The 13,918-nt window shown below is 41.9% G+C and overlaps 1 protein-coding gene across 2 annotated transcripts in view; it reads left to right on the top strand.

The window, feature by feature from the left end:
* Window positions 1–13,918, top strand: part of ncanb (neurocan b) — a 174,756-nt gene that overhangs the window by 101,198 nt on the left and 59,640 nt on the right. The gene's annotated exons all lie outside the window — the stretch shown is intronic.

Below are 13,918 nucleotides of genomic sequence, written 5' to 3'. Positions count from 1 at the left end.
GTTTCATTTTGCCAGTCCCCTCTGCTTCCTTGTCTAAAATGGATTTTTATTCAACCCTGGTTCTCGGTTAGTTTTTTTTTTTAGCCTTCTCCTTCTTTTTCTTTTCCTTTCTCTCACTCCCACGCTTTTACAGAAACAGCTGCAGACAGCGAGGCACTGCAGCGAGGTGAGACCAACTAGGTGTTAGGCAAGTAATTAGTGGGTCAGAGTGAGTGCAATTAGATGAACTGGGGAGCGATGGAGAACCTAGTGCCCGACAAATCAATGCAGACACAAACTACAAGATGGGACTTGTAATTGACTGCGGTCTCTTCTCATTTTCCAGTTTGCTCACGTTCACTCTGTCCCAGTTTTGGGTGCTGGCCTCAACTTTTTTTCTCTCACGCATTCGTTGTGCACCATGACAGGAATATTCTGGGGGCGGGGGGTTTGTCTCTGTGCTCTTTTATTTCTTTAATTGGACTTGCTAGTGTGGCAAAGTAGATGAACAAACATTGCTTTCTATAGTCACTTAGTTCCATCCATCCATTTTCTTTACACCCTTGTCCCTTAGTGGGGTCGGGAGGGTTATTGGTGCCTATCTCCAGCTAATGTTCCGGGTGAAAGGCGGGGTTCACCCTGGACAGGTCACCAGTCTGTCGCAGGGCAACACAAAGACAGACAGGACACACAACCATGCATACACACTTTCACCTAGGGACAATTTAGAGAGGCCAATTAACCTGACATGTTTTTGGACTGTGGGAGGAAGCCGGAGTACCCAGAAAGAACCCACGCATGCACAGGGAGAACATGCAAACTCCCCGGACTGGGAATCAAACCCAGAACCTTCTTGCTGCAAGGCAACAGCTCTACCAACTGCACCACTGTGCAGCAGCCAAAAAGTTTTCAAAACAGTTTTACTGTTGTTTTAAAAAGTTGCTATGTTGTTTTTGCATGATTTTATCTTCCACAGAGATGGTAATTTGCTGGGATTTGTAAGTCATTTATGTCCATGTTTTATCTACCAGAGTGCTGTATGTCATTGTAGTGTTTTTTTGTTTTTTTTGCCTTTGTTGAGAATTGTGCTCATGTTCACTGTGTGATTTGAAGCAGTCCATTTAACATAGCAACAAGGGGATATTCTGATTACATCGTGGTCTCAACAGATCACCTCACAGCCGATCAAATAATAAAAGACCAAACACCGTTTGCTCCAGACTGAGTGCGTGCACTTAATATATTCTGTGTGCTTGCCGTCTAGTCTGACAGTGGCCCATTATGCAGCCATTTAATTTAGTGAATGTGTAAATATGTCAGATTGATTTGTTCGCCGAACACAAGCTGATTCATGTAGCTTCGTGTCTGAAGGTCATTTTCTGTCATTTATTACATCAAATCGTTGCCATGTCACTCCGCTGCTGGTTGCATAATAACATTTAATGAAATCAGTCAGGACAAGAGAATGTTTTTCTCCATCCAGCTCATGTTTCACTGGTGCCTCGCAGTTGGCAGGGAATAAGAAGCACAGCGCCACCTAGCTGGTGTTGTTTGCAGCTGTTGCTTTTTGGTGCGGCTGAAGTCGCAGCAGACAGAGAAGAGGGAAAGGGTAAGAGGACAGACCGCTCTTGGAGAAGAAGAAATGAGAGAGGTGAGCATGTCCTCAACAATGCTGTCTGTATGAGTACATACATCTTTTTAATCAATGATCAGAGATTACACTGACACACACAACTACAGAGACTATATTGCTTCTCTCCATCTTTGCCTTGTTCGTTTTTTTTGTTGTTGTTTTTTCCTGTTTCACATGTCATTCATTGTTATCAGGCCAGGCTCAGGCCCCTCTGTGCTCTGTTTGGCAGTATATTGCTTTTGATAAGACACTGGACTGTTGCATAACTCCACATGAACCTTTTGCAATTCCCCAATGTGGTAGCCTGCAGCTAAAAGCAACACAAAGAAGTTCACACACACTCTCACACACGCATGCATACGCACATTATCCAGCTAAATCTAAACAAAGAAGCACAAGCGAGGCAAGTTCACGCTGGATAAAAATTCAATAATTTATCTTTTGTGTCACACCATTAAAAACAAACACAGAAACACACTCAGAAAATGTCTTCATCCCTCATTTCATACCCTGCAAGGCAGCGCACACGTTTCGTTTCATATTTCTTTTGTAATAACTCTCTTGCTTTCATACTGTGCAACTCCCAACCTGAGATTTCACAAAGTTTTGTAACAGTTAGTAAAAAAAAATTACAGAATTGATTTCCAGTCTAAAACATGCTAGCCATAATGGAAATTTACAGCAAGGAGGCTAGGCAGCACTGACATCCAGCCCCTCTTGGGTGATGAAGCAACGCTGGGGCATATAGTATTATTGGCTATCTATCCAGCCTCTAAATTACTGATGCCAGTCTGATGCTCTGGCAAGCAGGGAACAGGATGCCTCTGAGTTATTGTCATCTTGACTAAAGCCTTGTCCCGGACTAAAGATGGATCAGACCCCTGGCAACATCAATAACACGGCAGCCAGCCCACAACCAAATTAGAGCACTAGATTTGGAGGAGAAGAGCCCATACGATGAGTGTGTGTGTGTGTGTGTGTGTGTGTGTGTGTGTGTCTGTGCTGGTGTGTGCATGTGACGGGGACAGCCTGTGGTGGCAAATTGTCAGATTGGGTCTGTGGATGGATGTTCAGTCTGTCTGTTGGGGACCTTGGGTAGGCTGTCTGCAGCAGAGCGAGGGCATGTTCTCAAAACTGCATATAGAAGTCTATTGATTTTTCTTCTGTCTTTCTCCCTGTTGCTCCCGTCTTTATTCCCACTATCCCTCTTCTTCTCTCCCTATCCCTTACTTGCTTTCCTTTTTATCTCCCATGCTTCTCTTATCCCTGACTTTTCCTTTTATTACTCCTCTGGTCATTGCTGAGGCAGCCCCTGGCATAATGTTTCGATAGCTCCCTGAACTCCAGCGTGATACAACACGGCGCGGTCAATTCCCGTCGAACTGTAAATGTCCTCTGGACCCGTCGAACCTCGCCAGTCACCTCCCTGCTTAATCTGCTATTGTTTGCTCTGCTTCTCCTCAGCAAGTTTCTCGTATTCTTTCTTCTAATGGTGTAATTCCTCAATTTGTCCATATCAAACACTCTTGCTGAATCTAATCCGGTGCACTTGGCAGCCCCTTATTAAATGAGTGGGATTTGTAACAATGTACCCTTTAGGGACACCAGGTTCCATCATAGAGTATGATGAAATGGATTTCCACACCACTGTGTGGTGAGAGAGAGAAAAGACTTTCTGTATAACCTTGAACAGCAGAAAGGGTAGAAAGCAGTGACCAATCATACTGCAAACATGTAAATGGCCAAGTGTTGGTGAGATTCTCATTGTCTGATTACCTTGAGTAAAAATATCAGTGCCAAAGTATATCCTCTCCGACTCACGGCCTGTTTTTGAGAAATATGGCTGAAAATAACATGCCCAAAATGAATTGAATGTGTCTCAAGAACTACAGAGTTTATTTTAATTGTTTTGGTATCAAAAAACACGAAACGGCAAAGGTAGGACTGAATTTATGCTTTTAGCTTCGTGAAATTAGCTATTCCTTTTTTCTTCTTTAGCTGCTGGTTCAGTGAATTTTGCACGTAGCGTGGTGACTCTGGCATTGTTGGAAACGGCAGAGCTTCGGCTTTACTGTGATAGATAGTTTGTGGGCACTGGGCCTCGTTGCTCTGTCATTGATACATTTTTTACCGGATATGCCTCGTTAGCATCTAATTGCGTTTCTTTTTATCAAGCTGCTTAGTGTTCAAGCTGGGTGTTGTTGAGGTAGAAAATATTGTTTATATCATTTAGAAGAGCTTTTTCCCGATACATGGATATGCAGTATACCTGTATTGATAAATGTATAGCATGTGTTTTTAAATGATCTTTTTGGGGCAAGCGCCGAGGACCTCTAGCGATGGAGGCGAACTTTGAAACAAAAATCTAGGATTTTTTTCTATCATTTTAACACAAATTACAGCCAGATTTGTCTTTCTGTTGATAAGACTGCACAACATATTGATTAATGTAATCTTATCAGCCACAGTTATTGAAATGTTTTTTTGTGTTTTTGGCACAGAATTATTTCCAAAACACACAAATTGGACTTTGCTGTAAGCAAGGGGAAAGTTGAGTTGTCTCCTTTTAAGCTAACCAACCTTTGGGTTAGGGGCGTTGCTTTGCTCCATGCAGCCAGGATAGACTTCAGTCACTCCTGCACTTTTTGTGGCATGTCATTAACAGGGCTCTAAACTGCAAAAACCATAGGAATGAAAATTTAAGCAGCTCTCACAACTTTTTAAATCTTGGTAGCTTTAGTTAATTTCAGTAAACTCCAAAAGAACTAATACTTAAGAATCGGTCCATTCCTGATTGATAATATTCTGTATTAGCTTGTATTGTGGTGGATGGTATGTTCATGGCGCACGCAATTTCTGGTAAACTTCATAGCTTATTTGGCAAAAACTGCAAAGAAAACACAAGAGTCATGCGGTCAGCAAACGGATGTTACTACCGCCAGAAAAAATGAAGACGACAGGAAGTGGCAGGAGGATGGTGGCGCTGCATGTTTTTTAATTACTTATTGCCTTGACAAACTTATTCAGGTGTAATTTCAATGGAAACGGCGAAATAACAAAATTATGGTGTTTTTTTCAACATTGGCAGAATATCAGCAAAGTTTTGCTCACATTTGTAACGGGACGCAGTTACATACAGAGAGGGAGCTGCAGCAGGCAGTACACTCACAAACTCTCTGTGGGCATGGAGTACTTTATCATGAAAGATCATGTATTAATGAGCAATGTCACATTTTCTACATCTGTACTATTTTCAAAACACTAATCTATTTTGCACAAAACGACTTTGGTGTTCAAGGAGAGAGAAACTCCCCCAACCCCCAAACATTTCTGGTCTTCTGATGGAAAGTAGCCGTTATCTTTGCTCGGTGACATTTTGAACGAAAGTGTTCATTTAGAGATGTAAAAGTCAATGAAACTGTTATGTTTGTAAAGCTAATGAACCATCAGGATTTTCACTTAACGTTCTGCAGATAGTCAGAAAGGCAAACAAAAGCTGTTTGGAATCGACTTTTCCTTATAGCATCATAAAGTGCTTTATTATCTTTGCTGCCACAACAAAACCTGGCGATCATTCAGCCTCCAGGAGTCTCATCACAGGAAGCTCTGTTTTTATTTATTTATTTATTTATTTATTTGGACTGCATGACCCAAAGCTGCTGTTATAGCAGAGGAATGACTGAATCGTTGTTCCACGTAGAAAACCTCCAGGTGCAATAAAAACTAAAATGCTATATTCTGAATATTTTCTCATTCTGTAGCCCTGTTATGATGTTTTGGAGGGCAAGGCATGTGCTAAATTAAATTCACTTCCTGGATTTCTTGAGCGAAAAACATGCTGTTAAACGATGTAATTTTTTTTTATTATTACACAGCCTAATTTTATATTTTTTTTTTTTTTTTTTTTTTTTTTTACTTACCTCACTGAATGTTTCATACAAGCCAAGTATGAGAAACATTTTTCTCCTTTTTCTCGTAATTGTATTGGACTATTTAGATCAAACAATTCACTGAGGGGGAAGAACAAAACATTCAGCCACACGGCAGATGAAGCCATCCGCCGTCTCCGGGTGGCTTCATCTCCACCTTTTTTTTTTATAGCAGTCATTTTCATTTAAACACCTCCTTAAACTAGATAAAAGAAGACCTCTGCTGAGCCTTATGTCACCCCATTAAAATCTCAGCCTGCAGTTCAGTGAGGGAGGCCTTTTTATTTCTTTCCCCGTTATGAATCCCTTCGTGTCAGTGTTTACTGTCAGGTACAGCCTTGGGGCCCCCGATGGTGCGTGGAGTTTCATAAAGCGAAGAACAACATCACCTCTGTATGCCACCAATTGGGAGATTACGGGAGGGATGGATTGAAACAGATAGCTTGACAGCAAACTGTCAGACAGAATAAAATCCTCTGTGCGGATGTCATTGTGTGTGTGTGTGTGTGTGTGCAGACTGGGAAAGTCTAACCTGGTGAGGTTATGCAAGCATCACAATGGAGCATTGAGACTAAACCAGATTAAAGACCAGAAAATCCTTCCTGCAGGTGAAAGAATATTTCACTTTTCCACCTGCTGGTCCCTCAGGAGATCAGAGACGGGGAAACAAACTGAGATTTCAGATCACATTGCACGTACGGTGCCCTGGAAAGTGTCCATGCCTCTTTTTCGCGCATTTTGTGACTTTATATGTCAGACCAATACAAAATAATGGATAACTGTGAAAGGGAGAGAAAAAGACATATAGTTCTCTCTGTGACTTTTATGATCTCAGTCACTGAAGATGCACATCAGATTTGGACATCATGTGCAGTTGAAGTCCATCAAGTGGCCAAATAAATGATCAAAGTGTGGTAGTATGATGAGTTCAAGCTTGTCTTGCTAAAAATGCAAGTGCAAAACTTTCAATTTCAGGATGCACAATGCTGGTAGAGGCAAAAAAAAAAAAGAAGAAGTTTCAAACTCCTGTATTCCTTCCACTTCACAAAAAAAATGTGCCACTTCATTTTGGTATGTCACATAAAACGCCACTGTGACAAAATCTAAGAAAAAGCGGCATGAACAGCCTGAGCGACACTGTTCAATGTTGCATCTGACATACGAGAATCCAGGCATGGTGAGCGATGGAGCGGATCTGAAGAGCTGGATCCTTGTGCTGCTATTCTGGGTCTATTTTTAAAGTTGTTGTCAGACAAATGTATATCCATCAACAGTTTAGTCAAAAACACGCGCCGAGGCTCGTGTCCTCGGAAATGGAGTCGGCTGCCATGAAGGTTAACGCTGAAATGTATGAGTCCAAATTGAGGTCGCTTTGAATCTATAGAGGAGCGTGAGGTGGGGAGTGTGAGTGCACCCATCTGGAGTTTCTCACAGCTTTCAAAATCGCCCAAATGACTTCTCTCCCACTCAGGACGCCGCGACGGCTGAGGCCTTTGGTGGTCCCAGGCATCAGTCAAAATGAATCATGCAGCCGCCAGCCTCCACAGCAGGTGGATGTGATGGACGGGGGGGGGGTCTCTCTGTGTTGATTATGACAGGCACGACCACTGATCTGTCCTCGCAGCGCAGATTTGTGGGAAGGCAAGAACATGACAAGTAACAAAGGGAGGAAGGCCTCTAAATATGCAGAGATTATAGACGGCGTGTTGTGAATTATGAAAAATGTTGAGCTGTGCTGGAAAGTCTTTTTTCAGAGCTGCTACTGGCAGGAGCTCATTCACATTGTATAAGGTGGGTCGTTGTTAGGATTCAGACATAGATTGAAAGCCAATCTCTCTGTCTCCCCTGCTGTCAGGATACCTCAGGAGGTCAGTGAAGCTGGAATGCTGTGGATGTGTGTGTTTACTTGGGAATGGGTATTCAGCACCTCAGAAACTTTAAACCGTTTAACTGTGACGCTTCTGTTTATGGTCCTTTTGTTGAACTTTATGAAGTCGATGGAGTTGGCAAAATTAATAAAATCTTTTCAGCCAAAGAGAGACTTATTCACCAGCTTTGAGTCAATCAGGGTCTCTCAAAACGTCAGTAATGGGTTGTTATGAAAGAAAAATCTTTGTACCCCATAACCTATAGCCTGTTTTGTTTAAACCCCACAATTAAAGCGAATTAAGCAAATTAAGAAATCAAGCTCCAGATGTAAACCAGTGTGCTTCATTTAGCAGAAATTGATACAAACAATGGTATTGCACTCAAAAGGTAAGAAACCGAGCTACATGTCATAGTCGTCTACAAAATTTAAATGTGTGTTGGACACAGGCTTGCCTTCACAGCAACATTTCACTTCAACACAGACTCAAATATACCCTGCAAAGACCAGGGTGAGGGGAGTGGTGCTCGATTGCTGGGCTCGGCCTTCGCCAGGGGACGTGGCGATGCGTTGGTGTTGGTTCTGTTCTCTGCATCTGTCTCTGTGCCTCTTTGGCCTGGGGGGCTGCTACTCCTACGCTTCACTGCTGACCTGCCTCTGTGCGGCTACTCTGTGGAGGCGCCAGGTGTCTTTCTGCCTGAGGCTGCAGCGAGCTCCAAGAGCCAAGACTACCTGCCCATGGCTGTTCTTTGTGCCGAGCGGCGCGAGCTACCATCCTCACCAGTGTAACTACCAAAAACCTTATCCACACACACACACACACACACACACACACACACACACACACACACACACACACACCTACTCTGTATAAACACATGTACACACACAAACAAACTCACGCATTCACACTTATTCACCCACACAAATAATCCAAAAGAGAGTATAGAGTTTGATCAAAGTGTTTAGATAAGGCCTTTGTCTGGATGGAGTATCCATCCATCCATCCACCGATGGGTTTAAACTGACCACAAATTTTGCTTAAAATGTTATAAAAAAAAAATAAAAAAAAACATTAAAAGAAAAGACAAAAACATGGACGACTGGCGAAAGAGAAGGCATCTCAAACCTCTAAAGCAGCATTTCAAAGTTTGCTTCTTTTTCCCATGCTTAGTTTGGACAGCTTTTTGAGGTCTGTCCAATTATGGCATTTTTAAACCGCTTCAAATATTTGTGGAAAATAAAGTGGACAGAGGCTGCATGAGGAAATAAGCTACTCCAGCAAATGGACGTAAAGTGCAGCAGCAACAGCTAAAGTTTTATATTTTCCTTGCTCACAGATTCATGTTGACCTGAGTGCAGGACCAGCTGAAATTACAGGGAAGTTTGAAACATAAATCAGAGCATATCACTGCTTTCCATTTTATGCTCTCATCACATTCTGCCCATTTCACACCTCACCTGGTGCATACGTTAGTTAAGAGAATTGTGTTTGCTCCAATTTCCAGTTGAGAGAAAACACATCGACAGCGAAACATCTACTGTTTTTATAAAATACTTTTTAACTGGTGTTTTATGGGTCTATTTCGGTGCTAAAAAGCCCAAATTCAGTCAGTAAGTTAAAACTGGTTAAAAAAAAACATTGTAAATTTTTTTACATATTCTTGACGCCACTCTAAAATATGATCTGAATGTAATTTCCCTGTCCACATAATCACAAATGGAAATTCTTGAACACTGATTACTCGATTGTGCACAAATTATTTAGATTTAACACGTCTCTATCTGTATGTTTGGGTTTTCCTGCACATTAACTGACCTACTGTAAGACAAGTCAGTTCAAAGTTTTCAATTTGCTGCACGTCGAACACCAAACGGAATAATGAGACTAAAAATATGCTAACGTAGGGGTAAGTCCTACTTTGTAATGTCTTGAAAATGTCCTGAAAAAAATAACCAAAACACATCAATAAGAGCTGGAGGAAAAGACACAGGATTCAATCTGCATGTTATGAGAAACTACAGCAGGTTATTTCCCTGCCAATAATGCCTTTTGTTCAGGATGAGCAGGGACGCTACCAGGCCGGTGTTGTAACGACAGACTCTCAATTTGTGCGTCAGTCTCACCGTGGAGGCCAGCAGATCGAACTGCCGACACATTACCCCTCCCTCATCCCTTCCAAGCTGATTCACTGTGATGCTCGAGCTACAAGGTTCTCACTGCGAGCACATCTGCCGCTTTCTGCTGTCTCAGGCTTCTGGCCGTGTAGCTGCGCGGGCCGGAGTCGCGCTCTTTTCCGAGTTTGTGTGCTGGCACGCACATGTGTTTTGCTTGTGCGTGTTTGACAAAAACGGTGTATGTTGCTGAGAAGAAAGTAATTTACATTAACTGGGTGTATCCGGGAAGAGGGGGGGAAAAAACAAAAGAACTGGTAATCCTCATAGCTATTTTACCGTGATTCGTTTTTTCGTGTTTTTCATTTTTGCGTCTAATAACACAACATGGCCTTTCAGAGATATTCATGAATGTCAGAGAACATACGGGACGAGTCGGGGATAAACACAAATTTAAAACGGGGCTGGCTTATAAAAGAAAATCTCAACTTTAAAATATTTCATAAGATATCGGTCATGATATCGAGCAGACATGTATATCTGCACATCTTTGAAGCCCGTCCAAATCAATTGAGAGGATGGTAATGGAGGTTGTAAATCAGAGCAGTAGCTGAAGATAACTATGGAGGAGCTGCAGATATCTTCTGCTCTTGTAGGAAAATCTCTTCACAGGATAACATTTTGTCAGCGAATACAAAACTGTTGGATGCTGACAAAGACTTGAGACAGAGGAAGCGGTCCCCCTTCCAGCAGGATAACAACCCTAAACATGCAGGCAGAGCTATCATGTATATAAGCATTCAGTATGCAAAGCTATTAGTTGCATCCCCAAAGGTCACGCAGCTGAAATTGCAGCAAAAGTTTGTTTTCTAAAGTTTTAACCCGTGGAGGCAGTGAAGACAAATGCATTCAACATTTTTTAGATTCTTATTTGTAAGATATGCTGGAAACCTCATGTAATGTCCTTTCCTCTTCGAAGAAGAAATTACGCACTTCTTTGTGTTGGCATTAATGAAAACACAGTATGAAAAGTCTATGGAGGCTTTTCAAGGCACTGTACCTTACTGGGTTAACTTGGAGCAGTAAAGTGTGAACCGAATTAACAGCGGTCTAATAAGTAACTGGCAAATAATCTCACAAATAATGACTGAGTTGGTCTAAATATACTACATGGGCAACGGTTCAGAAATGAAATGCTGTGCCTGACATAGCCGAGCAGATTCAGCATCCGGAGATGTTTTCATCCCCTGACACTCTGTTACACAGACACATACGAGAGTGTGTGTGTGTGTGTGTGTGTGTGTGTGTGTGTGTGTGTGTGCAGTTGGACTCGGAGCGCAGCATGTGGTCAGAAGAACTGAAATAGCGGCTCTGACCCCTGCTGTGCTCATCAGTCCTAGTTTGCCAGAGTCTGCAATGCTCAGGATCGGTACAGTCCTGACAGCACTGTGCCTCCTCCATGCGCAGCGTTCCCTTTAAAACATGAACGCACTTCCAAACCGTGCAGGAGGCTTTGGGGGGAATCCGGAGACGCTGGTCAAGGTGAAGTCGAGGTTCCATCGTTTCACTAAAAATCACTTTTGGAACCCGGTGGGTGCTCTCACCTGATCTTCAAGTAGTGATGAAAGAGCTGTACAGCCACATGCACTGATTGACCTTCCTTCTTTTACTGCATTCGTGTCTCTCGTTTTAACCTTTGCAGTAATATTTTTGATTTTTGGAGCTATTTATTTTGAAGAAATTCTATTGCACATTGATATAACAACCAATGTTTATTTCAAATAACCAGTTTTTACCCCAATTTGATTTTCTGTTTGAACGTCAGCGAATCAGTTTTGATCAAGTCCAGATGCTGAAATGCACTGAGGATGCATTTCATGGAGCAGTTGTTTGTTTGTTTTTTAATTGTTTATTTGTATGTTTTTACGGTAACGGTAACTAGGACTTCATCCTTAACCAGCTGGTCTTCCTCTCTGCCTACATTATCCATGGAAGCAACACAGCATATCATATCAATTGTGCTTGAGGATGAGCTTTTAGTTTATATTGTTAAAATTAAAGCAACAGGAGAGGCAAACATTAAAAGAAAATAATCCAAAATTAATTTATTTCCATGTGTAATAGCCTCTGCTGCGCATACATAATCACACACATGCACAGCAGTCACAAGCTTTTACATTTTAAATTAATTCCCACATCAATTATTTATATAAAAAAGTGAGCTTCCCCTAAAATTTTCCTAGTTACAGTTCTCATTATCTCCCAAATCAAGTTTTATGAATGAACACGGTCAAGTTGGAGTTATCCAAAAATGTTGCTGCTGCTGAAATGATGTTCAAATTGGCAGCAAAGCAGTGGCAAAATTTGAAAAACATGAGACCTGAGGTAACATTTTAATAATGGAAGTAGACTGGTTTATGATTCATCCCTGATTACTATTTGGCATTTATTTAGAATGACAACCAAAGAGCAAAAGCCTTGTTTTCAGTAACGCGAAGTCTTCTCTTTTGGGACATTGACTTCAAGGGAAACTGGTTCCAGATTTTAGAGTCAGAATAACAGTCGTTTGGCTTTTCTGGTGACCGCCGTGGCGTCTGCTGACGTCACTTGCTCCAACACGCAGATTCATCTTTTTGCTTCTCCTCTGCCATCCTCTTGCCCTCTCTTTCTCCTCACGAGCCAGCTCCGTAAATGAACCACTTCGAAGAAATCCAAGGATGCGCTGGGGTCTTCATCCCCATATTAGACTGCATTTTGGTCTATATTTCAAAAATATGGGTCTCTTGTTTCCGTCCCTGACTTGTTTAGCTTGCTGTGGCAGAAATCATAGCTCATCTGGAGCAAATGAGTTGCTTGATTTCGGAATGCTGCCACGTGACTCCGGCTTGAAAGCTGTTTTTTTTGTTTTGTTTTGTTGCTTTTTACAGACTTGTTTCCAGAAGGTGCATGTATTCTCTTTTTCCTTAATTTCTTCAACCATTTGCCCACTTGATTATTTCAACGTATAACAAATCAAATGACAGTTTCCTATTAAAAAAAAACAGCATAAGGTAAAGCTTGTCTTGGAGCAGGAAAATCACAGAATGTCGTTTCACATTACTTTTTGCTGCCCTACACATTTCAACAACCTTTAGATGTTTTGCAACGTTACAATCCCTAAGACTGTATTCTTGTAATTCTCTATCTTGTTATAGATAAATGTAGCTGTCACAACATTTTCTGGTAAGACATACTTCAAGTTTTTATTTCAGTGTTTTAAAATCAATACCCCGTGTTCTTATCGTTGTTCAGCTCAGTCGCTGAAAGCTCCCGACTCACTGTGGGCTTTCCAAACGGAGTCAGACCTTCACGGTGAAATATAGTTTCACTGTTATGAGGCTGCTTTTGCCGATGCATAATTCATGCCTTCTTAAATCATACAACACATGTTTTTGCAGCCATCATGCAAGTGACGGTATGAATATTTTACACCTCGGACTCATCGAGCTCGCACAGCGTTTAAGACCTTCCTTTGGAGATTATTTCCGCCGCGCATATGGCTCCAACCATTCTGTGCTTCAGTACCTCTTAGCGACGTAGTATGGCATTAAAGTTTAAAGCTCTTCCCGGGCCCAGGTGATGGCTTATCACTCTCATAGAGGGGGCGACACTTGAACAGGCTGAAGCATGATCTCTGTCTCAGCAAAGCTATTACAAGGTTCACTGAGTCTAAGCATAGCCACGCCGCAGCTGGATGAGCAGGTGTTTATATACACTGCATGTGCAAGTTAGCTTTTTTTTTTATGCGTGTGTGTGTGTGTGTGTGTGTGTGTGTTGCACATTTATACATGCAGAGTTTATTATTACGGCATTCCAGTTGAATTTGGAAACTACTCAGTTTGAGAGTTTTGGGGGATGTGCAACGTTGCATACACGTGTTCCTCTGTTTGTTGCGTCTCAAGGTTTTCGGTTTGCCAGAAAGTTTTAAATTTCACAAACTTCGCCGAGTTCGATATTTGTGGCAGATAATACCGACTGTCCCACAATCTAGGACCTCGACTCCCAAAGCTGGATCTCTTGAGAGTCTTATGTAATCTCTCTTTTACTGTGTCTGCCCTTCTCCGTTTGTCTGTTTCATCCTGCTCTGCGCAGGACATCCATGCCCTTCTTTGGACTCTTCTCTCCTCTGTTTCTTTTTCTGTGTGGCAGAAGACAGACACAAAGTAGGGAAATGGGGAAGCAACCTATTTTAAGACTGGTGTGTAATTAATCATAAGCTGCAGCCAGCATTAAGACACGAAGAAATGTATGATAGCTTCCCTCCCTCCCCCCCAGATGATGTTTTTTTTCTCACCCTCTTCTTCATGCTAAATTTTAATCCTCTCATCCCGTTTTTTTTTTTTTTTGCAGACCAGG

The sequence above is a fragment of the Poecilia latipinna genome, unplaced genomic scaffold (genome assembly GCF_001443285.1).
Source record: "Poecilia latipinna isolate Pla-1442-1.1 unplaced genomic scaffold, P_latipinna-1.0 Scaffold313, whole genome shotgun sequence".
NCBI lineage: Eukaryota > Metazoa > Chordata > Actinopteri > Cyprinodontiformes > Poeciliidae > Poecilia > Poecilia latipinna.
This window is presented reverse-complemented; position numbering and strand designations above follow the sequence as displayed.